At 41.4% G+C, this 26,975-nt stretch overlaps 1 protein-coding gene and 1 long non-coding RNA gene across 3 annotated transcripts in view; one reads left to right on the forward strand and one right to left on the reverse strand.

Moving 5' to 3' along the window:
* Nucleotides 1-15,289, reverse strand: part of LOC119491152 — an 18,879-nt gene extending 3,590 nt beyond the window's left edge. Inside the window, exon 1 of the long non-coding RNA XR_005207549.1 lies at nt 15,208-15,289. This is a non-coding gene — a long non-coding RNA (uncharacterized LOC119491152). The remainder of the gene's footprint in view (nt 1-15,207) is intronic.
* phldb1b (pleckstrin homology-like domain, family B, member 1b) overlaps nt 9,707-26,975 on the forward strand; it is a 131,810-nt gene continuing 114,541 nt past the window's right edge. The window contains exon 1 of one of the 2 annotated variants that reach the window (XM_037774828.1): nt 9,707-9,919. The gene's annotated coding sequence lies outside the window, so the exon portion shown is untranslated. Of the gene's footprint in view, nt 9,920-17,433; nt 17,555-26,975 lie in introns of those variants that run through there. The other variant, XM_037774827.1, reaches the window with a different exon arrangement.

Raw genomic sequence — 26,975 nt, forward strand, 5'->3', positions numbered from 1 at the left:
GACAGTGAGCAGGTGACTGTGAACAAAGAGGGTTTTTATATGGCTTACAGCTCTCGTCATGTGTTTGTGTTTGCAGCAGCATGGGGTCAAAGGTCAAACAAACACTTCTTCAAATGTCAAAAACAGTCTCTCTCTTATACCTTTAGTCACATTAGATCTCATTTTATGTCAGAATATATCGGAGTATAAATTATCTTTTTGTTGGGTGGCACAGTGCACTGCAGAGAGAGGGTTATACGATCTTTCCATACAGATGGGCTGTGTGACAGAAGAACAGCCATGAAGATGAGGCGAGCTGAGACGCTGTGGCCCAACAGATGGGTAAATGCTGGGAGATGAAGATGAGTGTGTGTGTGGGGGGGCTTTAAAGGGTCAGACGGGGCGAGTTCAAGAGAGCTTACCGGCACCCATATTTGGACTGTGGGGTGTTGTTAGAGGATGGGAGGGGGGTGTTAATAGCAGCCCTCCAGTCATAAAACGAGGGTGTGTCTGTTACGAATGAATGAGCAGGCTGATTAGCTTTGTAAAGGGTCTCAGAGGAGGGAGAGGGAGAGGGGAGAGCAGGGCGACGGGGCGCCGGGGGCAGACACTGTTGTCTTTGGCATGTTAAACACACAGCCAGCAGAGCAGCAGAGCAGCAGAGCACACGGCCCATTCAGTTTGGATGTTTTGACTGGATTTGGAATCAGAAGGTCGACTGATAGGAGTTTCGTCGAAGGCTGTTTTAACTGGATGGAGAGCGGAGTTGGAAAAGTTTGGTAACGTCTCATCTTTGTTTCCGTCTCTACTCACCCGGAGTCAAGGATGATGCTCAAGAAAGTACGATTCAAGGTAGGAAAATACACCTTTTTGTGTGTGACTGTCATCATGTTGTGACTAGATGCATTCAGTTGGATGACAGGCCACACCATCACCAGTGTAGTTTCTATAGGAACCCTATTTACAGAAATAGTACCACTCAGCTTTAAACTGAGAAAGTTCTAACCTGATACACACACACACACACACCGTTCAGGTCTGAACTTATTATTCTACCAACACGTAAAGTTTTGTCTCCATGCTCTATTTACACAACTAATATGTGACATTTTCAAAACTCAACCTTGAGATAACACAGTAGTGTCTGGCTTCTCCTTCCTGGTAAAAAAAACCAAAAAAAACTCTGGCTCACAGGAAGTGATGTGTCTTACTTTATGTGGGAGAAACACATGGGCAGTAATATAACCACGCTAACTAAACCGAGAAAGGAAAAGATCATCCATCAGAGAACTACAACACACTCTGTGAGTGATATGTGATCCCTGTGAAGCATTGAGGAAAGATACAACAACCAAACATCAAATATTTAAAAAAATAATAATAAAGAAATACATGATCGATTACCAATCTGACCATCTCTGTACCCAGTTCAACCATGTTGAATATCTGCAAAACCACCTGTAATTCACATCGCCTTTAAGGAAACCAGCCACATGTGACTGAACAAAGCCGTGTTGGCTCTTCAGTAGCGGCCCTGTCTGCAGTTCAAAGGGAGAAGCTGCTGCTCAGTCTGTGTGGCGACACTGAGGTGATAATTAGAGCACAGAAGTGTCAATAATATAATAAAGTTGTATTCAGTGTTGTCCATCAATTCATCTTTTTACCAGACTTACATGTCCTTAATGATAAAGTGGTGGAATCTGACTGTGTATTAGACTAGCCTACATTACATCTACAATACATTTGTTCAGCTCTGATGGAGACTAAACACAGGAGCAGACACTGAAGATGAAAAATATAGTTGAAGATTTACAAATATATTCAAATATAGAGACATGATTGTAAACTCACAGTCTGATCCAGTAATACTATGTTTGATGATTTAAAGGTTAAATACAGTAGATGATAATAGACACCTACGCTATTTGGATCTTGGCTCAACAGCATTCAGTGACTTTATTTCAGCTACTTCAACAAATGTAGTCAATTTAAACACGTCAGTGAAATGCTGTTAAAACACGTAAAAAAACCCAACTCACTTTATAACTCCATTCTGCAGCTGCACCACCATCCTGCTCACTCACAAATATTAACATATGATCTACAATATTATTATGTTCCATCAGTGCGACCAATCACACAGTACCGCTTCTCAGCCAATCCCAGCGTGATAAATTACTTGTCGCGAAGGAGGCTAAATAACGCTCCAAACTAAATTTTGGCGAGGAAAAACTGGCATGTCCATTATCTCTTAGGGGTCTCTTGACCTCTGACCTCAAGATATGTGAATGAAAATGGGTTCTATGGGTACCCACGAGTCTCCCCTTTACAGACATGCTCACTTTATAATAATCACATGCAGTTTGTGGCGAGTCATAGTCAAGTCAGCACACTGACACACTGACAGCTGTTGTTGCCTGTTGGGCTGCAGTTTGCCATTTACAGACGTTAAGAACAAAAGAACCTTCACACATATTCATAAAACTGTGAACACCACAAAAATACTCAACATTAGCTGTCAGTTGCTTTACGTGTGTGAAATATTACCCATTGACAACAACATTGTTTCTCTCATGTACGTTTTATCTTATTCGGTGCATTTAGTCTGGAGACTTTACAAAGCAGAGCCCTGCAGCCTCAAGAGATGATGGTGCACCACTGTGATCTCTGCAGGAGGTAGACAGCCTGCAGGGGTCACAGCAGGGGGGTGTGAGAGTAACTGTGGGCCATTTATTACTGTTAACGTAGCAGCCAACCATGATCACGTCATTACTGTCACAACTGGCAGTGATGGTGTACTGTAAGTTCAGATGCTACAGGACATAGTGAATGAGACCGAATGGAGGGTCATCCACAGTTGTTTCATGTCATTTACACTCTCACCTGTTAGTGGCAGCTGTTGTTGTCGTCCACCGAGAGGTGGCGCTTTTCCCGTGCAGCGTGTCAGAGAGAGAGTGAGGAAGAGGGGCAGGTATCCTAGAAGAGAGAGTGACAGCAAGCAAGTAAACAAAAGCAAATCAAGAAAGAAGTGGAGGGTTGTTCATTAGCTTTTTACCTCCGCCAATGAGGTTATGTTTTTGGTTCGGTTTGTTTGTCTGTTTGTTAGCAGGATTACAGAAAAACTACTGGCCCGGTTTTCATGAAGCTTGGTGGAAGGATGTATCATGGGCCAAGGAAGAACTCATTACATTAAAGAGCAGATCCGAATCATGGGGCTGATACATGCATCGCAGTATGTTTCACTTGTGGAAACGGCCTCTCTGAGTGCCCTTCTTTAGTGATTTGATATAATATATAATTTACCTAATAAGCCCCCATGGTTTATTGAATATACAAAGTGAGATGGTGCAGATGAGATTCCTCATTGTAGGTGCACTTCTGTCCTCAGTAAAAGTGACAAATAGTAAATTCAAATTCAGCAGTGCATCATGCACAGCAGTGAGAGCGTTCTCTGTCTAAGGTGAACTCACCAACAGTCTCTGACCTTGACCTCGGGAAGTCATGCAGTAGCTTACACTGTGCAAAAGTGAACTATTAGAGCATGATACACGTATTCTTAGCATCACATAGATCCTTTGAAAATGGTTCTACATAAAGGCCTACATAGAACATGAAGGCATGGTTTATACTTTTCTATATACTCTATAAAGGACCAAAAATGTTTAAAATTAGCCCTGTTTCAACCGCAGGAACTTTCCCCTGGAACTAGGAACCTTTTGAGGAACTCATTGCGTTTCGACTGTAGGGACCAGGGTCTAAATTAAGTTCTGAGGAGATTTTATGGGGCTTTTTATCTCCACCCAAAAGGCCCTGGCTGGGGGCTAGTACTTTCTGAAAGTACCGGAACTTCCCTGCTGTGACCATCAGCAGTCCTTGTCCCATGTCATGTTGCTTTTTCATATGTCAGTGGACTAGTTTGAGTTTGCCTAATCTTATCAGGTCTTTGGACCGCGGTGGAAACACAGACAACAGTGGGCTGAAGGAACTTTTTAGTTCTTTGAAAAGTACTTCCAGGGACTAAAAGTCTTGAGAACTTTTGGTGGAAACCCGGCTATTTACTGCTACTACAGTACTCCCTGACCCGTCTGTATTAAGAGCACAGACAGACGGACGGAAAGAAGGAAGGAAGGAAGGAAGGAAGGAAGGAAGGAAGGAAGGATATTGGATGAATTCTGTATCTGTATGTGGAATTTCCTCTGTATGACCGTTCAAACAGCAGCAGGTCAGTTGACCACTGAACTGTCCTCAGCAGCTCTCCTCACACTGTCCCGCTACATTCTGTCTGCCATCCTCTCCTCAACATCCAGCTTCACTTCACTTTATCAATCAAATTTAAAAGAAAGATATTTTTGCAGTAAAAATGTTCAGTCATTAAAGTATTCAGTTCTTCTAAGGATCACTAAAACGTATTACCTTACTTCAGTTCACTTCAAACTTTTTAAGTTTTTAAGTTTGTTCTTAAAGTGTTATTTCAAGGGAACTTCACCTTGCTGAAAGCATTGGAATTGTATATATATATATATTAGGTGAAATTGTCTCTAAATGACCTCAAACATACATTTGGCATTTCTGTACTGCAATTTCTTGTTACTCATTGGTAATACAGATATCAGTGGATATATCAGTCTTTAATTTTGACTGATCAAACTCCACCTTTGTAGTTCTGAAACAAGAGAATCTCTGATTCAGGGAAAGACAATGTCATCATTTTCTTATCCATATCAGAAATATTCAATCTTTGCAGGAAATAAAGTCTCTGTTGGCCTTTTTACTGTGAAGTGTTGACATCAAAACATAGTTTATCTATTGTTTATTGAAACCCAGTAAAAGAAGAAGAAGAAGCAGAGGAAGGATGGTACATCTGTATCAATGTCCCCCATCATGGTTAATATGTGTACTGCTGCTGCCACTGGTTGTTGAAGCAGGTTGACTGAGCAGCACTAGATGGCAGTAGTGTTCTGCTGTTTCCCTGCTCTGCGTCTCAGACACCACCATAAAGAAATGATGCCTGAAGCGAAACTCTCAGTAATCCCTCAGAACAGCAGCACTCCCATACTTTTTGTCTACATAAACCACTGCTGGCCATTGTCAAAAAACGGGAACAACATTTCAGCGTTGAAAGATGGAGCATGACATGAAGATTGACATGGAAGTTATTGTAGGAATACTCAGTCACTCGGCGATAGTGTTGTTCAATAAAACATTTCTCTGGTGGCACATTGTGGAGCCCACAACAGAGCTGCAGCTTCCTACAGTATATGGCCCCCGGGCTTCAGGGGCAACATGTGGGAGTCTGATCCACCACCCATCAACTGCAAACACATCCTGGCAAAAAATGATGACCCATTTCCTTCAAATCTTTACATTCCTCCCCCTCTGCCGGCCCTGAATCGCTTGGTAATTGAATTTCCATCCCGTGCGGAGACGTCCAAGCTTTTTGTTCCCTGAGTGAGATACTCCAATCATCTCAAAGGATCAAGTCAGCGCCCATCGAGGCCTTTGATGTTCATAATGAGCGCTTCCCTCGGCTCAGCCCTGCAGCGCTGCACTGTATGTTTCTATAAAGGCGTTAGGATTTGAATGGGTGCGTGGGTGCTGGTGTGGTGCAGGGGAGGAGGAGAGCAGAACCAAATATGCTTTTCATTAAAGATGAAAGGAGAGGGAGCTTTTACTGTGTCTGACGTCTGTTTATGCTAAGTGTGAGGGTGTGTGTGTGTGTGTGTGTGTGTGTGTGTGTTCACATAAAAGAGAGATTTACCTTTGACCCCCAGTGATGTGTGGTTACCTGGAGGCTCGTCCACGTAGTGTGACTGCATGTCTGGTGCCTTTTTACTGGTGCCTTTCGACAACACGGATTATGAGGCTCAGTGTCGTGTTGGTTAGCATCTTTCCATCCAGACAGATGCTAAAGGGGAAACGTAAAAGGCAATCTTATATGCACTTTGTATATATCATTGCATGCATATTAAAGCTGCTCGAGGAAATCTTGCACATATTCAGCTCAGAAGTTTTAACTCCGAGCTCAGTACAAATCCTGTGATGGTGTACACTGTTCACCAGCCACGCCAGTCTGCAATGATTTATAGATTTAAATTATATTACCAACGGATCAAATGTGTAATGTGAAAGGTGTCGCTCATGGTGAGAAAGCACCCATCTCTGTAGTACCCCTAAGCTCTACTGAGCCTCAATTTGGTCAAAGGTACCCAGTGAAGTTTTTGGCCAGTGGTAATGTTAAGGAGCAATGTTTTTATGAGTGGGCCCCCGTTTTGTTTGTATTGTATGAGTGGTGGAAGTAACAAAAATGAATTGATGAAAATGGAGGTGATGAAAATGCATTTGAATTGAAAAATGGAGTGATAAATGATGAAGTGGTTTCATTCATTTTAAAGCCGATTTGACTAAAACAGTCGTGATATGATGAAAACGGAGCCATGTTTCATCATTTTCCCCATCTTTACATAACGTTCATCATTCATCTTTCACAACACAAAATTGTCATTTATCATTTAAGGAAAGAGAGGTGACAAAGGAAGTAACAAAAGTAACAAAAAACAATTGAAGAAAGGGGAGGTGATGAAAATGCTCACGAATTAATAATGGAAGTGATGAAAAGGGAGATTTGTCAAGTATTTACAGTAATACTCTTATCAACATGGGAGTTGGCAAATATGCTTTCTTTATGCAGATGTATGTATCATGAAATCAATTAACAACACAAAACAATGACAATATTGTCCACAAACCCTCACAGGTACTGCACATAGCATACGAAATATGCTCAAATCATAACATGGCAAACTGCAGCCCAACAGGCAACAACGGCTGTCAGTGTGTCAGTGTGCTGACTTGACTATGACTTGCCCTAAACTACATGTGATTATCATAAAGTGGGCATGTCTGTAAAGGGGAGACTTGTGGGTACCCATAGAACACATTTTCATTCACATATCTTGAGGTCAGAGGTCAAGGGACCCATTTGAAAACGGCCGTGCCAGTTTTTCCTCGCCAAAATTTAGCGTAAGTTTGTAGCGTTATTTAACCTCCTTCACGTCAAGCTAGTATGACATGGTTGGTACCAATGGATTCCTTAGGTTTCCTAGCTTTCTATTTTCACTCTAGCTTTAAAACTGTGCCAGTTAAAACAAATGTGCGTTAACAAACTGATACCACAATAGCAATTTTAGCTTGAGAACAGACCGTCGTGCATTGTTGTAACATTGCTGAGCAGTTGGAAATGTGGGTCGGTGGTCATGGTGGGAGGTAAATTGAGAATGAGCAAGAAAGGGAGTTTTGAAAGCCAGACATTTCAGTGGTGATTATCACTCCCATCAGCCCACATTGATATATTACAGCAGTTACAATCCGTACAGCTTCAAGTGTCTGCGGAGAAGATTTCCCACCATGCAGCTGCCATAACCAACAGCAGAGTTTCATTTGGATAAACAGGTTGAATACGTCTCAGCCATGCGGGTGTTTTCCTCTATCACAGCCCAGCTGTGTGATTCAGGCTGACAGATGATGAGTGTACTTCATATAAATCATGATAAATCCCATCCAGCCTTACAGGAATGTTAGGCATGTGCCATATATAATAAAAAAAACACAAGCCTCTCCATATCAGGACATGCAGGCGTGTGCTGAACAATAGATGCATGCAGTGGGTTCAGCTGGAATTTGGGCTTAGTGATATCATAGTGGAGAGGCTAGTTGGATCCAGTTCTACACGGCTGCACACAGCACTGTAGACTTAGACAGACAGAAACACAGCATTACTTTTATGCTTTTACTTTGAAGCTATGTGAGTTACTATTACAGAATTATTTCACTTCTGTGCATAACTCTGCACCGCAACAAACATCGCTCAGACACCAGAGAATGCTCTGGTACATTGTGTCCATATTTGTGTGACCTCAGTCTTGTTTGTGACTCTGTCTGGACACTCGTATGCTATTTATGTTGATTCTCTGCAGCATAGAGCCGACAGAGTGGTCACTGCCATGGCAGCCTGGACCAGTTAGGACAGTTTACATCTGTCTCTTCTGAGAAATGTTCTCTGACAACATGTGGGACCAGGATTGATTTTCTGTGTATGACACACTGTCAGGACTTCAACAGTGGTTTTACAGAGATATGAGACATCCTCCAGTGCCTCTTGTCAGCACTCCCCGATCTACACACAGACAGGTGACAAAAGAAAGAACGCAATAAACTGGACAAACATTGCAGAGGCAGATGCTTTCATACAGGGGTAAATACAAGGGGTCATTTATTTAATTTGATGAGTGTGTAAATTATATGAGTCAACAAATCTCAACCCTATGGGACATTTTAGAGTGATGTGTTAGGCAGCGCTCGCCAATGCCATCATCAAAACACCAAATGGGGGAATATCTTTTGGATGAATGTTGTTCATCCCTCCAGTAGCACAGGCCCTTTGCACAGCAGCCAACTTGACATGTCATAGCTAGAGTAAACACTAGAGGTGTAATTGATCAAATTAATTATGGTCTCATACTTCTTAGTGTTACGGCCATTCCAGCCAGCCAACAATACCACACAATACCAACGCCGCGACCCACCTAAATGGAACAGGGCCTTAATTAAAGCTGAAGTAAGCAGGTTGGAGCAAATATTATTAAAAAAAGTTATTTTTATGAAATGGTCACTATATCGTGACAGTAGTGCATGACACAGGTAATCTGAAAAAAATCATGTGCCTCTGTGTCCTCCGGTGCTCCTAACGGCATCTGCAGTTGTCAATCACTTCAGAAAGTGTGTGACCCGGCTGCCATGTTGAGACCAGTTGAGGAAATACCAAGCATCGCCCACCAGCCGGCGCAAACTTCATCATTTTCCAGCTAAACAGTACACTACAAGATGTTTCTGAAAACATTTGAGGCGAGAAATAAGCATTACAGTAACATAATATTGATTCATATTTGATCAGTGCTTCCTAGTTTGATCATTTGATCTGAGTTCACGAGTGATTGACAGCTGCCTCCGTTGAATGAACAGCCAATAGGAACGCTCTCTCTCTCTCTCTCTGAAATGACCTGTGATTGGTAAAAGTCTCCCGTCTTCTAAAGCCTGAAAACAGAGCCATGAAGAGGTGCAGAAGTCTAGTTTTCTCTCAGAACACTTGAATTACAATATGCTGAAAGGCTATTATGGAATTTTTTCGCCCAATGATGCCAAAAATATTCTGCCTACTGCTGCTTAAATAATACTGAAGCATGTTTATTAGAATAGAACAGAGTAGAATAGACTCAGTGCGGAGGGAAGTGTGGCTCAGAGTAACAGTAACTCACTGTATTCCACTGTTTTTCACCACCTTGTTTAACTACCAGTCCCGTTTAAGGTGAACATTTCTGCAGGTTTTCATGAACAACACAGCATTTCTTCATCCGAAAGAATGAACGCCTTGTGTCCCCGCGCGTTGGGGTGAGGCTGACCGGACGCGTGTTCAAGGTGTGTGTGTGTGTGTACGTGTGTGTGTGAGAGTAATGCCAAGAGAGAGAGAGAGAGTGTGAAAGAGTGGGCATGTGAGTCAAGAGAGAGTGAGAGGGAGGGGACCAGCAGCAGCCAGACAGTGTGTGTCAGCAGCCACATGGCTTTAGCCCAGTGTGTGTGTTATGACAGCGAGAGACAGTGTGTGTGTATGTGTGTGTGTGTGTGTGTGGAGGAGAGGTAGTGAGTGAGAGACCCTGATGAGAGAGAGAGAGAGAGAGAGAGAGGACACAACAAAGAAAGGAAGCTTCCTCTGTGGATCCCAGTCAGAGTTTTGTCTCTTTCTTTGTGTTTTGGAGTTTTGTAACACCGGCAGCAGTTTATGCTCCCGTCCCCGTCTTTATGAGCAGCAGCAGTGTGTTGGTTTAGTCCTGTGGTGTTACTGGACCACCCCACCCAACACACACACACACACCCACCACTCCGTCAGGTAAAGTAGAAGCTTCACACATTTAAGATGGAAGACGCTGAGGTTGTGTGTTTGTGTAGAATGACTGATTTAAAAGCAGTGAAAGCCGTTTATGTCCTGATTTCCTAAATATACTTCTTGTATCATGCTGTAATTGATATTAATTTCCATGCATTCATAGTATAGACGCTAATGTCAGAAAGAACCAAATGTCACAAAATCTCCACATGATTTGGTTAAAAGCCAACAAAATCTGTTTCTTTTCTGCATTTATGAATAATAATACATTACATTAAGTGATGATTCATACGATTTTAAACTTAATTTTGAAGTTATGATGTAGTTAAAGTAATGTCTAATAATCAACTAGAATGGCTTGTATGATAGAAATGCTTTATATAACTGGTTGAGTGACATTTTCCAGTGGTTTGATACAGTATGATAACATGAGCACGACTATCAGTGACTAAATAAATGATGTTAACTCATGACGTAAGGGTTCCCATGAGCATGGGGTTGGTACAGTAGTTCTGATTGGAGGATGTATATGGCAGTTGGATACCCATATGTGTTTTGTGTTTTTACTATGATAATACAAGAATGCACTCTGCAAAAAAAACTTTGTGTCAAACCTAATTAATGACGTGCTGCTGCCACGGCCTTCATTCAATAGGAGAGTAACGTTGTCTTTGTCCTGTGTGGGATCTTGTGGTTGTTTCCTTCTCTGGAAGTTGAGTGTGTCCTTTTGCTTATCAGCAGCAGACACAACTAGTCTAAGCTGAGCTTGTCAGGTGGAGTCTGCTCACTGTAAAGCCTGAGACAGTTGCCTGGCAAGCATGATGGATCACATACAGAGCTAAATAAGTCAGTTTTAAAGCTGCACTAATCAATATTTAACAAGTTCACCAACATTGTGGCTTAAAGTGTAGGAGGCAGACTCAGGGAAACATTGTCCGGTTGTGAAAAAAAATGGTGTTTTATTTACAGTGCCACCATGCTACACGTGTAACAGAATATATACCAACAAAAAACAAACAAACAGTTAATTAACTCGGTTTTAACTGAATACAACTCAACTCATGACAAATAACTTAGAGTAACCAAACTTCACATGCACACATCTACACGCAGAGATCCTACCCCCGTACCAACCCAAAACAACTGCTTATATAGTCTCCTCAATTTACAAGAGTCACTCTTCAGCGGGCTGTACCATTTTCCCAGGAAACCCAGACCCTTCTCTGAAAAGAGATTACTAATTTTAGTTGGTACTTCCCACTAAAATTAGTAGTACAACACTTCCACAAATCCCTACATCACATACCTTTGTAGTTAATCTGATCACAATACATCACAAAATTACTTTTTTCCAAATTAACCTTACTTGGTCTGCTCCGGTGACATCACGGATGATGTCACTCAGTGTATAAGAGCAGGAAGTGGCTGGGTGCTTCCTCCTTAAGTCTATGGAACACATGGTGAGTATGAGAGGAAAAAAATTAATAATTTAACTAAACTAAACAATGCTGGTCAGTGTTTTAATGTAACCAAAAACTGGTATACTGTATGATCTGTAAACAAACTTACTGCCAAACACCAACAAACCCGGGATAGAACGTGTCTGCAAGTTACAAGTGATGGCATTGTGGCTAAATAATAACTACACAAGCTCGGTTAGATTAATATGAAATGTTGAAATTGGGGACAAATGGTGTTTTCTCACCCAACTTTGTCACAGTCACACACAGAGAATCATCACCCGACTCTGCAGTTCCCCTCAACTCTACAGAGCGTTTTAGCATCTTTCAGCTCATTGTTTTGGTTTTCAGTCCACAACTTTAATGTTTGGTTCACTGTCACCGCTCTCATCAACCTTGTTTCCAGCAGCAGGCAGCTGTTTTCAATGAAAAAAACAATGATAAACCCACTGTACACTATCTGACCAGCTCCAAACAGTAAACACGGTTGTTGAACAAAGAGTTTAACTGCTAAAGAACCAAATATTCCCCTCAGGAGTTGTTGGAGATCAAAACATAATAAGAAGGAAAATGAATATTGGACTTGCATTCATCCGCTGGACAGAAACACAACCGGTAACCTGAAAAAAATAATGTTCCTCTGTGTCCTCCGGTGCTCCTAATGGCATCTGCAAGATTTCACAGACCGGAGGAAAACAAGCAGTCAGAGCTGAGCTGGGATCTGCTGTCCAGCAACCGTCTATGAGAGCCGGCTGTCAATCACTCGCAAACTCCGATCAAACGGTCAAACTACGCAGCGCTGATCAAATATGAATCAATATTCTGTTACTGTAATGCCTATTTCTCACATTTAAAGGTTTTCAGAAACATCTTGTAGAGTACGGTTTAGCTGTAAAATGAGAAATCTCTTGGGGAATACCAAGCACCGGTCACATGACCGGAGCACAGCCAATAGGAACGCTCTCTCTCTGAAGTGGCCTGTGATTGGTCAACGTCTTCTGTCACAGGCTAGATTTCTTAAAGTCTGAAATCAGAGCCATGAGGAGGTGCAGAAGTCTAGTTTTGTCTCAGAACACTTGAATTACAATATGCTGAAAGGTTATTATGGATTTTTTGCCCAATGATGCCAAAAATATACTGCCTACAGAAGCTTTAATGTTATTACTTTAGAATTAGCCTACTTTGCCTTTAATATGTTTTTGCAACACTGTTATCTGCTATTCTCAGTGATGTGAAACATGTATTAGCAAAATTATAAACTGTGTAGCCTATTAATATCTAACGTTTAGCAACCTTAGCCACAAGCTAGTGGTCATATCAGACCAAGTAAGGCTGGAGCAGCTAAGCCCCTCAGTGTATTGAAATGAGTAAGGGTTTGGTTATTGCTTATGAATGAAACTTTTCATATGATTATGTTATTTCTTCTTTAAAACGTTAAATAATCCAAATAGTGATATCATTTTTTTGTCAAAAGCACCCCACAATCAGTTATCCATCATTAGTGTAATCCCATTAAATATAATCATCTACTTTAACCTGGAGTAAACCTGTGAGCACAGATAGACAGTGTTGCTGTACCTGGAGAAAAGACGTTAAAGATGGAGAGAGGAGAACAGCAACGCTCTCTCACTTCCACATTGGTCTCTCGGTCTTCCCACCCTCTCCGAAACACTGGCTGCTTTATGGGCCGAGCGAGAGAGAGACCCATACAGGGTTCGTTGTTGTTTGAACCTCCCGACCAAAGCAGAGCTGGGCCACATTTTTCGGGCGCCTGGCAGAGAAAACGGCTGTGCGGAGTTCCCAGACTGCAGCAACTCTCCAGCTAGTGATAATAAATCCTTTGTTGTGTGAGCTCTTTCTGTTGAGAGCATAATCAGGCCAGCACAGAGGCACTTTATCTACCCCCTTACCCCCCCACATAACGCTCAACCCCACACCCAACATCCATCCAGTCCCCTTCTCTCACTGGCTCCCCTTGTGTTGGCTCTTAATGCCTCCTCTGGGCGCTCTACTTCTGCTGGTATAGCGATACTGGTGACCTTCAATGTGATCGGGCAGTCACATCTTTTTTTCCTGGAGAGAGCCATGCAGCCTTGTAGGATGTTCACCACCAGAGGACTGTAATAAGCCTGTAATTCCAGTGCATCATGGCTGCTTAGTGTAAGATCCATGGGAAATGAGTGCATTTATAGAGGAAAAATTAGCAAATGCTGGCAGTTGTTGGTCCTAAATTTGGAGTAGGCGTCAGAGCATCATTACATGCAGGCAATTTGCATCAGAGCCACTCAGTGACGACATCGGGGTCTGGATGGCGGTTATTTATCAGCGTGGAGCAGCTTAAGTGGTAATTGACCTCCGCGTGTAAACTGGAGTGGGTGCGTACTACTGATCGGTTTGTGTCCATTCATTTAACGTGACACTACTTGACTGTATTCAGCAAAAACTGAAGGCATGATGAAGGACACATCTTAGTACAGTCATACATTAATGTTATGGCAGCATCAGACTGTCGTCTCCAACTAAATCTCAGCCTATAGATCAAACAGTTGGCTATTAACATGTTGGTTATTTACAGACAACACTTAGCCTAACGTGATTCAATCAAATACGTATAGATGTCTGGATAAGCAATATCCAGCCATGGTGTTGGACGGGAAGACTGAAGGGACATGGTGGAGATCAACCTTAATTGGTAACGCTCGGCAAGATCGCACAATAATTATTAAACATGCGTATAAAAGAACCATTTGTATAAATTAATGCATACAGATTTGTCAAAATTACAATCCAAACATACGTCAAATTGCATTGAAGTCTATGGGATCTTCGGTTTTCTATCCCCCAAAAGGGGGCGTGGCCTTGACTTTTTGTGAAGTAATAATAATAATAATAATAATATATTAGATTTATATAGCGCTTTTTAGTGATCTCAAAGACGTTTAACATATTCGGGGAAAACGGTGTGAGACAGACAGGAGACGAACGACAAAAACAGGCGACATACACAGGCACAATAACATACATACACATGGACTGATGGGTACGTATGTGCCGGTCTGATATATAACCCAAACTATAAAAATAACACCCTGTTGTAATAAACTGAAGTGATCCTTTAAAGTTAAAAATGTCCAAAGTAAGTGTTGCTCCATCACTGGTCAGATTTGGATTACATTGAGAGGGATGATGGACATTATCAGTGAGGAGGATGAGCAGAGGTTACTGTAGGTCCTGACATACTGCTCACACCACTTTGTTATTCATACAAACTGCTGTACAATCTACTGTCTGCTGCCTCTCCCAGCAGCTGCAGCATGAACAGCTCTCACACAGAGAACAGGCAGCCAATCAGAACGCATGTCATCTGCAGACTGGGATATGACCTCTGCAGATTTCTCTCCCTTTCTTTTTCCTCCCCCATCATTTCCTCCCTTCATTGTCTTTGTCTTTCATGTGCAGCATGCCTTCAGGCCAGCGATTCATCCCAAAACAAAGACATAATCATCGTCAGACTGCTCACCTCACTTCGCTTCACTTCGCTCTCTGAAAAGCTTTTCCCCTCTCGCGCTCTGATATAAGGACTGTCTGAGACATTGTTGGCTTTATAATATGACATTTTACAAGTCAAACCAACTGTAAGGCATATGCTGCAGTTGCTCACACACACACACACATGTACACAAAAACAAATACACACAGTGTTTTCACTGAGGAGTTGCTATGGTAACAAAGGATTTGGCAGGGAGGCAGCAGTCTGGTAAAGGATGATCTCATGGTGTTTTGGCTGCTGCTCCTCGGCTTCACCTGGCCTATTTTGGACCCCCCCCTCACACACACACACACACACACACACACACACACACACACACACACACACACACAAACACACATACACACACACACACGCACACACGCACACACACAACACTAGCTCTCTCTGTCTGGCTGTTTGGATGGAAATTCTGTGAGCACACTGATGCACTATGATGTTAATGGGTGTGTCAGGGATATTGCAAAATATAGCAAGATACTCCAAGGAAACATTGGATATAAATAGCAAATATGGGGTTCAACAACAGACCATTGTAGTTCTGAAAAAATATATTTTAAAATGAAATACAATATTATTCATGCAAATAAAGTGAAAGCAGCAGGACATATTGAGACAAATAAATATAAAAATATGCCGTAAAATCAAATCTATAAAAGTAAGAAGTAAAGGGACTCGATGTAAGATTAAGAAATTGCTTGTTAACAGTGACACCTGTGGCCGTTAAGTCAACGACAGTCGCACTACATAGACGCGAATGAGCATCGGTCAAAACGGTGAGGCGACACACGCGAGACTGATTGACAGGCATCATGTTGATTAACGTTAGCAACATTAGCCAGCTAAAACCACAAAATCACTATATATTTCACATGCTTGTGATGTTAGCTTACCAAACGAAGGTCCCCATGAATGGAAGGCCCGGCCGATGTTGATCCTAGTGTTAACTTTTCCTGCTTCAGCCTCCCGACCGTGGTCAGAAGGAACAGGGGAGACACCGTAGTTTTGGTCTCCTGGGCCGGAGTCGATAACGTTACTCGCACCGGAGTTAACCCCCGTCACTTCACTCAGCAGCAGACACATTTCTGCAACTTCCACTGTACATTCCCTTGATATTCTCAAAGCTAAACCAACCCTCTCTGCTCCGCTGCCCCCTCGATTTCTCACACACTCGCCACCTCCGCTCTCTCTCTATTACTTCACCACTCACTTCCCACGTGCACACACACTCCCGCAACACTAGTTTCCGCCCGACGTCGGTCACATTCCTGTTTTGCATGACGGGCTTCACCAGATATAACTTTGTTGTTTTTTGCTTCCGTGGCTGTGTTTGTGTTGGAGTCTGAGTTGTGGTCGGGCTGGTCGTTCGTTGGTGTTAGCGGACTCCATTTCTAACCGAACGTTGGCTATGGTTGCACGCGGGAGCTGAAAATAAAGCATGGAGTATAAAGAGAACTGATACAGCGTTGGAGGTAGGCTCCCGTTCCTTCTTATGAGAGTTGCTCAGTGGCGCATGAAGCCAAAATGGCTCAACTGCCGAGTGATAAAGTACCCGTATCTTTCAGCGATCTTCTGCATCCATTGGGCCCATAGAGCAGGCACAGTAGCGTTTCCTTTAACTCCGCCTCCCAGCACTCGCTCCAGCCTCAGTCTGTCTCATTCACATGAACGGAGGAAGGGAAATAACTCTGGATCCGGCTATTAGTGCATTTGACCTAATGATTTAGGTCCTAAAGAGGTTAGATGACTCCGCTGAGTTACAGACGTCTCTTTCCCAATGTAGGTCTATGGGAAAAAGTATTTTTGGGCCCAATGGCATCACGTGACGGACATAAGTTGTACGAAAATATGCTTCAAAGCCCGGCGCTCTTTCCTGGGGCTTGAAATTAAAGGCACTCAAATGCGCATAACGTCACATCCGTTGGATTTTCCCAAAAAGAACGGGCCGCATTCTTCACATTAAAAGCAACCTACAGGCTGATAGAGGAAATCCAGAAAGTCACGGAAGGTCTAATTTTTTAAGTTAGGTTACAACCTGTTCACATATTGGCAATTAAAAAAGGATTTAAACACATTTATACATGTACAAAGTTTCAAACAGTCCCTTTAAGAAGAAACCGCCAAACAGAGGAAAATGAAGGGAACTTCTACATCATATTAACGTGACAGAGAGCGGTCAACACAGAGAATGTGTGTATTCAGTAGAGATATTGTGCATGTTTTCCATCAGGAAATACAGTCAGTGTTTCCAGAGGCTGCTGAATGTCCTCACAGTGTAATGAGGCTGAATGACAGGACAATACAAAGAGACACAGAGGGCTGTTTGGCCGTCTGAGAGTGTCTGCTCTCTGGATCAGTTTCCATGACTCAAAGGGATATCCCACGCTGCCTCCAGCGTCCCCTCCTCTCCCCTTCATTTCCCTTCCCTCTCCCTCGTCTCCACCTCCTCGCCGTCACTCCCTTCTCTCATAGTTTACCACCAACAATGTTCACTCCTACACACGACTAAGCTGGGTGGATTTGGGAAGTATTGAAATATGGACCACGGATGGATTTTTGAAGCTCACTTTTGAATGAGTTGACAGTTGCAAAGGAGAGCATCACGCTGAATAGAAGAGAGAGAGGAGGGTGAGTGACACTGTGAGTGTGTATGTTAAGTTAAAGCACCTCCTTCAGGCTGGAAGTATAGGAGAGGAACCTGCTGTTGGGTTTGTTTTGATGACAAATAGGAGGATGTTGGCTCATTAGTGAACCTGTTCTACCAAGATTTACAGGTAGAGTCTGTGTGCTAAACTTGTATATTGGTTAGATAATATATGAGGCTATATTGACCTTTTATTATTGTTGGTCAGGTCAGGTCTGATATGATATAGTTTGATTTATTTCATATTTATTGCTGAACTTATCAATTACTGTATTAGTTAACGGGAAACTTTTTACACATTCTAACGCACAAACACAAGCATGGGTATGTTGTTAATACAGAAAGCTTCAGTGGAGGAATTTAGTGTTTCTGGGATGCTAAATGATACCGTTTCTGATCATAATTAGGACTGTCCAACTCAAAGATACTTAACATTTTTATGTTAAATTACCATGAGTGGTACCATGAGCCCTGACGAAGACCTACAGTGGTCGAAACATTTTGGCTTTTTAAATGATTTAGCTACTACTATAAAGGCTTTTTAATGTATTCTCTTCCTTGTTGCTACTTTTTTGATATTTTGGAGTGCCTGGATTGCCTTCCTGTTTATCCAGATTACCATGAGTGTTGAAATGCTGATTAAATTTACCATGGCAGTGGTTCCCAGCAGCAATACTTGAACTTTGGCTAGTGACCCCTTAAAATGAAACAATGTCCAGTTGTGACCCATCTTATGGCTTAAGTAGCCATAACATGAGCATTATCGTTGCATGACCCCACACACACACATGGTCCTGTCCCCTCTGGTGTGTTGTGGTCCTGCAGTGTATGTGTGAACCTTAGTGTGGGTCCTGTAGTCCTGTAGTCCAGTATGCAGCAGCAGCAGCAGCAGGCCAGCAGCGTTCCCACTCCTCCTCCAGAGGATTACTGCTGTTGAAAGAGTCTCTTTGTCCCCGCAAGGCTGGAATGCCTGTCCAGCTCCACGTCTTTAGGAAACACTGAGCCAAAAGTCAACGGAAGCACTGAGCGATGGAATACCCCATTCTCAGTGGTTTCCCTGTTCATTCCTCTTGCTCAAGGTGCAAGTAAAACATGACATTTACTCTCACTACTATATTCCAGGTGTTTTTAATCTTCATTACTTTGTGAAGGTTGTAAATCCGCCAAAGCACCGTAGAGGTTCTGGTGGTTTGTCCACTGGTGACTGGACAGATCTTGTTTCTATATTTTGTCATGTCGAGAAATACAGATGTATCTTTTGTAATATCAAACTGAAGGGATGCTGTAAAGGCATTGTTTTGGTTTACTGCTTGCTGACAAAGAACTGCTGAAATATTAAAGCTGCATTAATCTGTTTTTTGGACATTCGGGGGGGGGGACTCCACAACAAGTTGTAATTTTGACATGTTAATTAGCTAACATATTATCAAACAGTCGCCTGTTTGCAGTTCCAGCAGACACTGGGCAACATTAGCATTCATTCTGGAGTCGTGTCTCGACAAACGTAAGTCCAATATTCACACCCCTTTTAGCTGTTTTGGTCTCCACCTACTCCACCGACTTTTTATCTTGCTTTTTGCACCTTTTTATGTTCACCAGCTAACTTTGTTTTTCAGCTGTTTGGTGCTGGGCAGGTAGTGCACATGTGGGTTTATCAGAATTGAAAACAGCTACCTGCTACTGCTGAAAGTAATGCTAACGAGGGTGAAACAAAGCAGGAAAGTTGTGGCCCGTAAAACCAAAACAATGAGCTGAAAGACGCTAAAACTCTCCGTAGAGCTGAGGGGGGAACTGCAGAGTCTGGTGATCATTTTTTCTGTAGGTTCATCACTATGAGCTTCCCTCTTCACATTACACACAGTCATTTCATTGATTGTTCGTATGAACATATTGATTAGTGCAGCTTTAATGTGTTGTGGAAACAAACTACTGACTTAAAGTAATTGAAGAGTTCTTGCAAAACCCTGAATCCCAGTCTGCGTATGGATTACCAGCAATGTGTTCATATGTCAACTGAGCTCTCCTGATAATATATACATACTGTGACCAGCCATATTTTAAGCTGGTCATGTTTCTCATCACCTTCACTGTTATCACTATATTATCAGTCCTCGGCTCTGAGCATTTGTTGGCACGACGGCACACTCGCCATCATTATTAGTCTTGGATCATCTTTCAGTATGAAATACTTTCCCTCTTAGGTATTGAAAAATGGCTGTAAAAGTTTGTAGCTTGCTCCTACAGAAAGGACACAGGGAGTTAACATTTGATACTCTGAAAAGATGGATTTTCAGCGGAGTAAACCTTTCACAGCTTACTTGCAGCAACACAGCAAGAGGAAATATTGAGTTAATGCAATAAATCAGCACCTGGACTGAGTAGGGAGGTGGCAATGAATCACATTTTTGATAATTTACTGTTACAAACAGAGGTGTACTATTCAAAAAGTTAAAAAAAAGAGAGATATTTTACAACTGTTTCCATTCCTACTGTTTGAGTAAAGAGGCGGTCAGAGAAACGCTGAGTCATCTCTGCCTTCGGCTGCAGCTCAGTGTTTTAGTCAAAGTTACCACTTTGCTGTGTTGGATAACAGTGGTTTGGATAGTGGCGACAAGTATTCTTTCCTGGAGGCTTTGAGGTATAATTTCTACTGTCACTGGAGACAATAATCTGATAATGACAGGCTCTCTGATCCTCTGAACTGCTACGCTGCAGCTTCACACATCTCTGTTGGTGATGATCTCACAGCTTTGATGACAAAGACACACTAAAAGAACATATAGCCAGACGGGTTTTCATGTTGTTTTTTTCTGTATTTATGTGTATCTGTGGAAAGTCACCTGAGGATCTATGGAGAACGGAACCTGCCAAAATAAAAAAATAAATGAATGAATAAATAAATGACTCAATAAATAAATACATATGCCATTAAATGTAGCAAAAATAACATTAAAAATTAATGTAGCCATTAATTAATTGATAAAAATGTGACATAAATTGATATTTCTATTTTAATTTACTTCTTTATTTATCTTTGTATTAATTTCCTTATTTATTTACTACTCTGTTTAATTTTCCCTTTTATTTATTTATGTATACATTTCTATACATTGTTAAATGTATTTATTTATTTATGCAATTATTTTTTATTTATTTTTAAATGTATTTATTTATATATTTATTTATTTATGCACGATTACATTACACATTACATTTCACCCCTTATTTCCCCAAACTTGCAAAATAAAATAAATACATTTTCAAAATTAATAAAATATATACATAAATTATGTATTCATTAATTATTTTTAATATTATTTTGGTACATTTAATGACATGTTTTTTTATTTTTTTATTTACTGAGTCATTTATTTATTCATTTATTTATTTTTGATTGTGACAGGTTCCATCCTCCATAAGGATCATGCTATTTTTCAGCCCTGTATACACACAGATTTCTACTGTTAGACAGTGAAACAGTTGTCTTGCTCAAGGGTATCTCAATAGTAGTCATTGAGGAAGATGAGAGGTATATTCATTCACTCTCTTCACCTATTTTTTCCCATTCATTCCTGGGATTCATTTCTGTAACCTCTCATCTCCTGCCACTCTACTGTGTACAGTATGTTTGTGTGCATGTGCAGAGTTGTGCATGTGTGTGTTCATACCACTTTGTGTCTGTACGAGACACAGAGACGGGGCAGCTGGTGTGTTTAGCTGCCGGCTGATAATGGCGTCTCTCCAATGCTCAGCGTTTCATGCCAGAATAATTAATGTGTGTTTACTCATGCTATCAGGCTATGAGGGATACACTGGTATCTCGCTGTGCATAGATTTGCATTTTAATGTGTGGCGGTTGGGCTTGTTCTTATCTGTGGAAAAATACTATACTGTGTAGAGGTAATCATTCAAACTGATGGATTCGAATGACCTTTCTTTTGTTGAAAGGCTCTGAACCTGGCATCATAATGTGTCCGTTTCAACCATCTATTTTTAATTCTGGAGCATTTTACTGTTTTGCACAGTTTTGTTGTCGGAACATAATTTATTGATTGGCACAAGACCATGCTGACAGGCTGGTTAGTCGGTGCGCTTCCAAACCAAATCTCATTATCTGCACCAAATATTTCACCGATGAATTGACGGCCACCGAGGAGCTTTTCTAGCCAGAATAAGCTTTGCTTGAGACAACTCACTGAGTCCATTCATAAAAGCACTGAAACAAGAAACTGGTACCCTGGTTCTAACCCAAACAAACGCTGTAACTTTAAAGGTCCAGTATGTAGGATCTGGCGTTATCTAGCGGTGAGGTGAGGAGATTGCAACCAACTGAAGCCTCTCCCATATGCCAAGCGTGTCAGAGAGCTACGTTGGCCCACACGAAAACGTGAATGGCCCTCTCGAGAGCCATCTGGAGCAGAGCCAGTGTGTAGAGTGTGTGTGTACGTGGGAAGTGAGTGGTGAAGCGCGGGAGAGAGAGCGGCGGCGACGGGAGCGAGTAACGTTATCGACTCCGGCCCAAGCAGGAAACTAATAACTACTTCACAACAAGCAATTTTTATGTTGTAGCAACCTTTTACAGCTAAAGTGAAAATACTGACATATGAAACTAGAAAACCTAAGGGATCCATTGGTACCATGTCATACTAGCTTGTTGCGAAGGAGGATAAATAACGCTCCAAGCTTGCACTAAATTTCTGTTGAGCTTGAATTGCCATGTTATGATTTGAGCATATTTTTTATGTTAATATGCAGTACCTGTGAGGGTTTCTGGACAATATTTGTCATTGTTTTGTGTTGTTAATTGATTTCCAATACTAAATATATACATATTTGCATAAAGCAGCATATTTGCCCACTCCCATCATATTGATAAAAGTATTAAATACTTGACAAATCTCCCTTTAAGGTACATTTTGAACAGATACAAAATTTGTGATTAATTTGCGATTAGTCACGATTAACTATTTTAATCGATGGACAGCCATCATACAAGTATCAAACTCATACAAATAACTGTTTTGTGAAGATGTGAGAAAAAGTATAATGATATAATATATAATGTATGATATTGTGTATAATGATCATCAGCTGGAGGTATTTTTTTAATCCTTCTTTTTACCTACAGTCAAAGTTCCATCACTAACCAGAACTCAAATAAGACAAAGAAGTCTTAGCAGATATGATAATAACAGACATCATCATAGTTGTGGTCAGTCCGATCCCACAGCAGAGGCTCACCCCGACCTTGGCCCGTGTCACTAACAGGAAATGGTCTCTGGCTCGGCTCGCTGTACAGGAAGTCTACATATAGTGACACTCAGACAGCTGGATGAAGCCTCTCTGTATGTCATCTTCTTCCTCTATCTGTCACACACTTCCTCCTGTTGCTCCCAAACTCTTACTCTGTCTTGATTTCGGGCATTGGCCTGAGTAAAAAATGTATTGCTTAAAGACAAAGGTTTTGAAGGAGATATTCCCATATCGCATTGTAATCTATGTAATTGCAAATATGCAAATGTAGACTATTCTAATAAGCTAGTTTCTTCTTTAGAAAAACTGGTCAATAATTTTAACTGTCATAGCTCACAAAAGATAAAGTTGTCACTGTTGTTTTTGTCGCATTTGTCTCTTCAAGCCTAGACACCACAACTAAGGACGCCACCAACCAGAGAGGATCGGCCCATAAAGCTTGTAAATGCTATGTTTAGGTTTGGATGCCACCACTGGAATGAGGAGCACTGATGCCTATGTAGTCTGCTATACAGTATGTATGTAGTAAAACATTGTGGAGAAAAGTTGAAGGACGTGATTTGTCACGCCTAGCCTTCCATAGATGGACTTCCTGTGTCTCCCACCAAAAAGTAACTGCTCCAGGGCTCCCAATGACTTCCACGACTTTTAAAGTCAGAATTCTTCTTCTTAATGTAAAGGTCATTTTATGATTTATTAAGTAAGTAAGTAAATCTTTGCAATTTAATATACGTTTAAATAGTACACTGAAATACAGTGAAAAGTGCAATAAATAAAGTGCATTTTTTGTAAGTATACTTAAATACGCTTCTAAAGAAGTGAAATTAAAATGCACTTTAAAAAAGCATACTAACTGTATATTATAAGGGACTTGAAAATAATTATACTTTTTTATAATTGCACTAAATTAGCAATATTTTTCAAAGTACACTTATGTACAATTTACAATACACCTACTATAAAGTACACTTTTTATACACCGGAATATCACTTTAAGTATTACAGAATTACATTGAAGTTGAACTTACTGACATCTATTTTGAAATACACTTTTCAAACGTACATGTTAAATATACCTTAAATCAAAGCTATAGGTAACACGTTTTTTGGCATCATTGGGAAAAAACTCCTTAATGACCTTTCAGCATATTGTAATTCAAGTGTTCTGAGAGGAAACTAGACTTCTGCTCCTCCTCATGGATCTGTTTTCAGGCTTTAAAAAATCTAGCCTGTGACGGGAGACTTTGACCAATCACAGGTCATTTCAGAGAGAGCATTTCTATTGGCTGTGCTCCAGCTGGTGGCTGGTGCTTGGTATTTCCTCAACTGATCTCAACATGGCTGCTGGGTCACAAACTTTCTCATTTTACAGCTAAACATTACACAACAAGGTATTTGAGGAGAGAAATAGGCATTACAGAAACATAATATTGATTCATATTTGATTAGCGCTGCCTAGTTTGACCGTTTGATCGGAGTTCGTGAGTGATTGACAGCCAGCTCTCATAGACTGATGCTGGACGGCAGACTCCAGATCAGCTCTGACTGCTTGTTTTCCGTCTGTGAAATCTTGTAGATGCCATTAGGAGCACCGGAGGACACTGGAGGACAAAGAGGAACATGATTTTTTTCAGATTACCTGTCTCATGCACTACTATCAGGATCTTAAATTACATTTCGAATACACTGAAGTATACTACTTTTTGACAAAGATCTAAAAGTTCCTGCTTACTTGTTTTCCTTCGAACAAGTTGTAAATTGTATTCCCTGTTTCACGCCATATACCTGAGTGCATGCACAGATTTACATATCTGACCTTCATGTTTTCCAGTGACAACTGATCTCAGTTCCATATCTGTCCTGTCCTGTTCCGCTCTGAGTGAAAGAGGTCTCTCAGTATGACCAAACTGTGAGTGTCTGAGGGTTTTGTAGTTGAGAGCAGTTAAAGTCTGTCTGCTGGGTGTTGTCGGACTGCGGTTTCATAATATACATACTCTATATGTTGTGTGTTAGCTTTGTTGCCTCCTCCTCACTGCCATAAATTCAGCTTTGAGCTGCCTGACTGTGTTTATAGAATCCATGTTGTGCTTTCCAGATGTTTAACTATCTTGTCTTTGTTGTTATGATGTCCAAATCCGTTACCCCATTAGTCATCCCACTAGTTCGCAACACTCAGCTGAGCCATGTAAATTCAGCTGAAAGACCCACTTATCTCAGAGAACTTTACAGCTGGAATGGAGTGATTTCAAAATTCTTTGCTTTGTATGTTGCCGCCAACCACAAGCAACATTTTTAGGCACTTCACCTCTTATGATTTGCAGAGTTATACACAGCATACGGTCAAGGGGCCTATAGTGAATCCACCCTTCTTCCCACGGCACAATTTACTGCATTTCTGTGGTTTCTTTCTAAAAACAAAATGTGTCATTTGTCTTTGGCTGCACCCTTCAGAGAAAAACAAAGTAGCAGCAAACAAACCTTGACACTTGTCCCTGACTCTATGTCGCTGCTGTTTGTGCTGTTTTCACATGATTACACGAATTGTAGCTTTAGATCCACCACTCTCAACCACGTATCCATCAACCCTGTCCTTCATGTTGTTTCTGTTTTCTATCTCTGTTGCGAGTAAAAAGAACCACCGAGGTCAGAGAGAAGGCAGCGAGAGAGAAAAAAGAGAGAGGCCATGAAAATGATAAGGGAATGGGAGAATTATAACGAGAGAGACAAGTGAAGTAAAAAAGACAGGCAGACAGAGAGAAATGTGAAGAGATGGAAAGACAGATGTGCCTGCAGAGGGAGGATTATCCAACGGGCTTCATTATCAGAAGTCGGAGACCAGAGCGTAGCTGTGTGTTGGCGGCTGGCTGGACAAGATAGAACCAAGACAGAGTATCAGCTCTTCTGCTGCCTGTCCATCCTAATATACCTCCTCTATCATCCTGCTATCTCCTCTCTGTCCCCTCCTTCCTTCATCCGCTCTCTAATGTAGAGTCAGTAACTCTTCATGGCAGTTTGTCTTCTGTCTCAGTTGGATCTGTCCACTTCCTTGACGCTTAAAGACCACCTGCTTTGGATGTTATCATCTGATTGAATGGGCGTTATCAGCGGTTATCAGCATCATAGTTATGGGTTAGATGGGGCCTGCTACACCTACTAGTAAGTTCAGAATTGGCCTGCATGATATGAGGAAAATCTGCGATGTGACATATCTTTGCTCAATATTGCGAGACTGAGGACAGAGCAGATGGAAATATCGTTTCTCTACATCATGTTTATGCTTGTTGCACAGGCGTATATTACCGGCTTTATACTTGCGAAGGTTTTATTGCGCTTACTTACAGTAACGAGCGTAGTTGTCGTCAACTCGGTGGTTCACTTCACTGTCACCACTGCAGCCTCTCTGATCAGCTGTTCACTGACTTCGCTAGTTCAGAAGGCCGCTATTCTCTATTTGCATGGGTGATCACCGATATGAATAAAAGAAGACGTCAACCTCTAGTAAGCAAGCAAAGGAATTAAGTCGACGTAGTAAGGGACAAACAAATGCAGGACTTTCACACAGGAGACCGCTGTTTGTGTCCCGTGTGAAACCAAAAGTCAAAGTTGACTTACTTTACCGTGCTTTTGTTACATAGATGTATTTTTGGAACAGAGCTTCTTAAGGGATGAAGACTAGACAGTTATTTGATGTTTCAGGTCTAATCTTTACAAGTGGTGTTGTAGACTTTGCCATTATTTGCACACAGACTCTTGTCCGGTGGACCTCTATAAAGCAGCCAGGTGTGTTTGCAAGGAAGTCTGTGACACACCTGCAAACCCTCAATGCCTCCTTCCCCTCCATTCATCTAAATCCTCATTGCTGTTTCCAGCACTTCAGCGTGTTTCTGCTGTGATCACATAGCGTCTCATAAATAAAGCGTCTGGCCTGTGGCTACAGACTGCATCCATACTCATTCCAAAGCTTTTAAACACATGCTCAAACCTGCAAACATGTAACTGGAAGGAGTGTTAGTTATATCATATAGAACACAGATCTTTGCAGCTTTAGGGCATACATTTGCTTCTTAAAGGATAACTTCAGTATTTTCAACCTGGACCCTATTTTTTGAAAAAATTGAAAAAAATACCGAAGTTATCCTTCAACATCGAACA

The sequence above is a fragment of the Sebastes umbrosus genome, chromosome 7 (assembly GCF_015220745.1).
Source record: "Sebastes umbrosus isolate fSebUmb1 chromosome 7, fSebUmb1.pri, whole genome shotgun sequence".
In the NCBI taxonomy this organism is placed as follows: Eukaryota; Metazoa; Chordata; class Actinopteri; order Perciformes; family Sebastidae; genus Sebastes; species Sebastes umbrosus.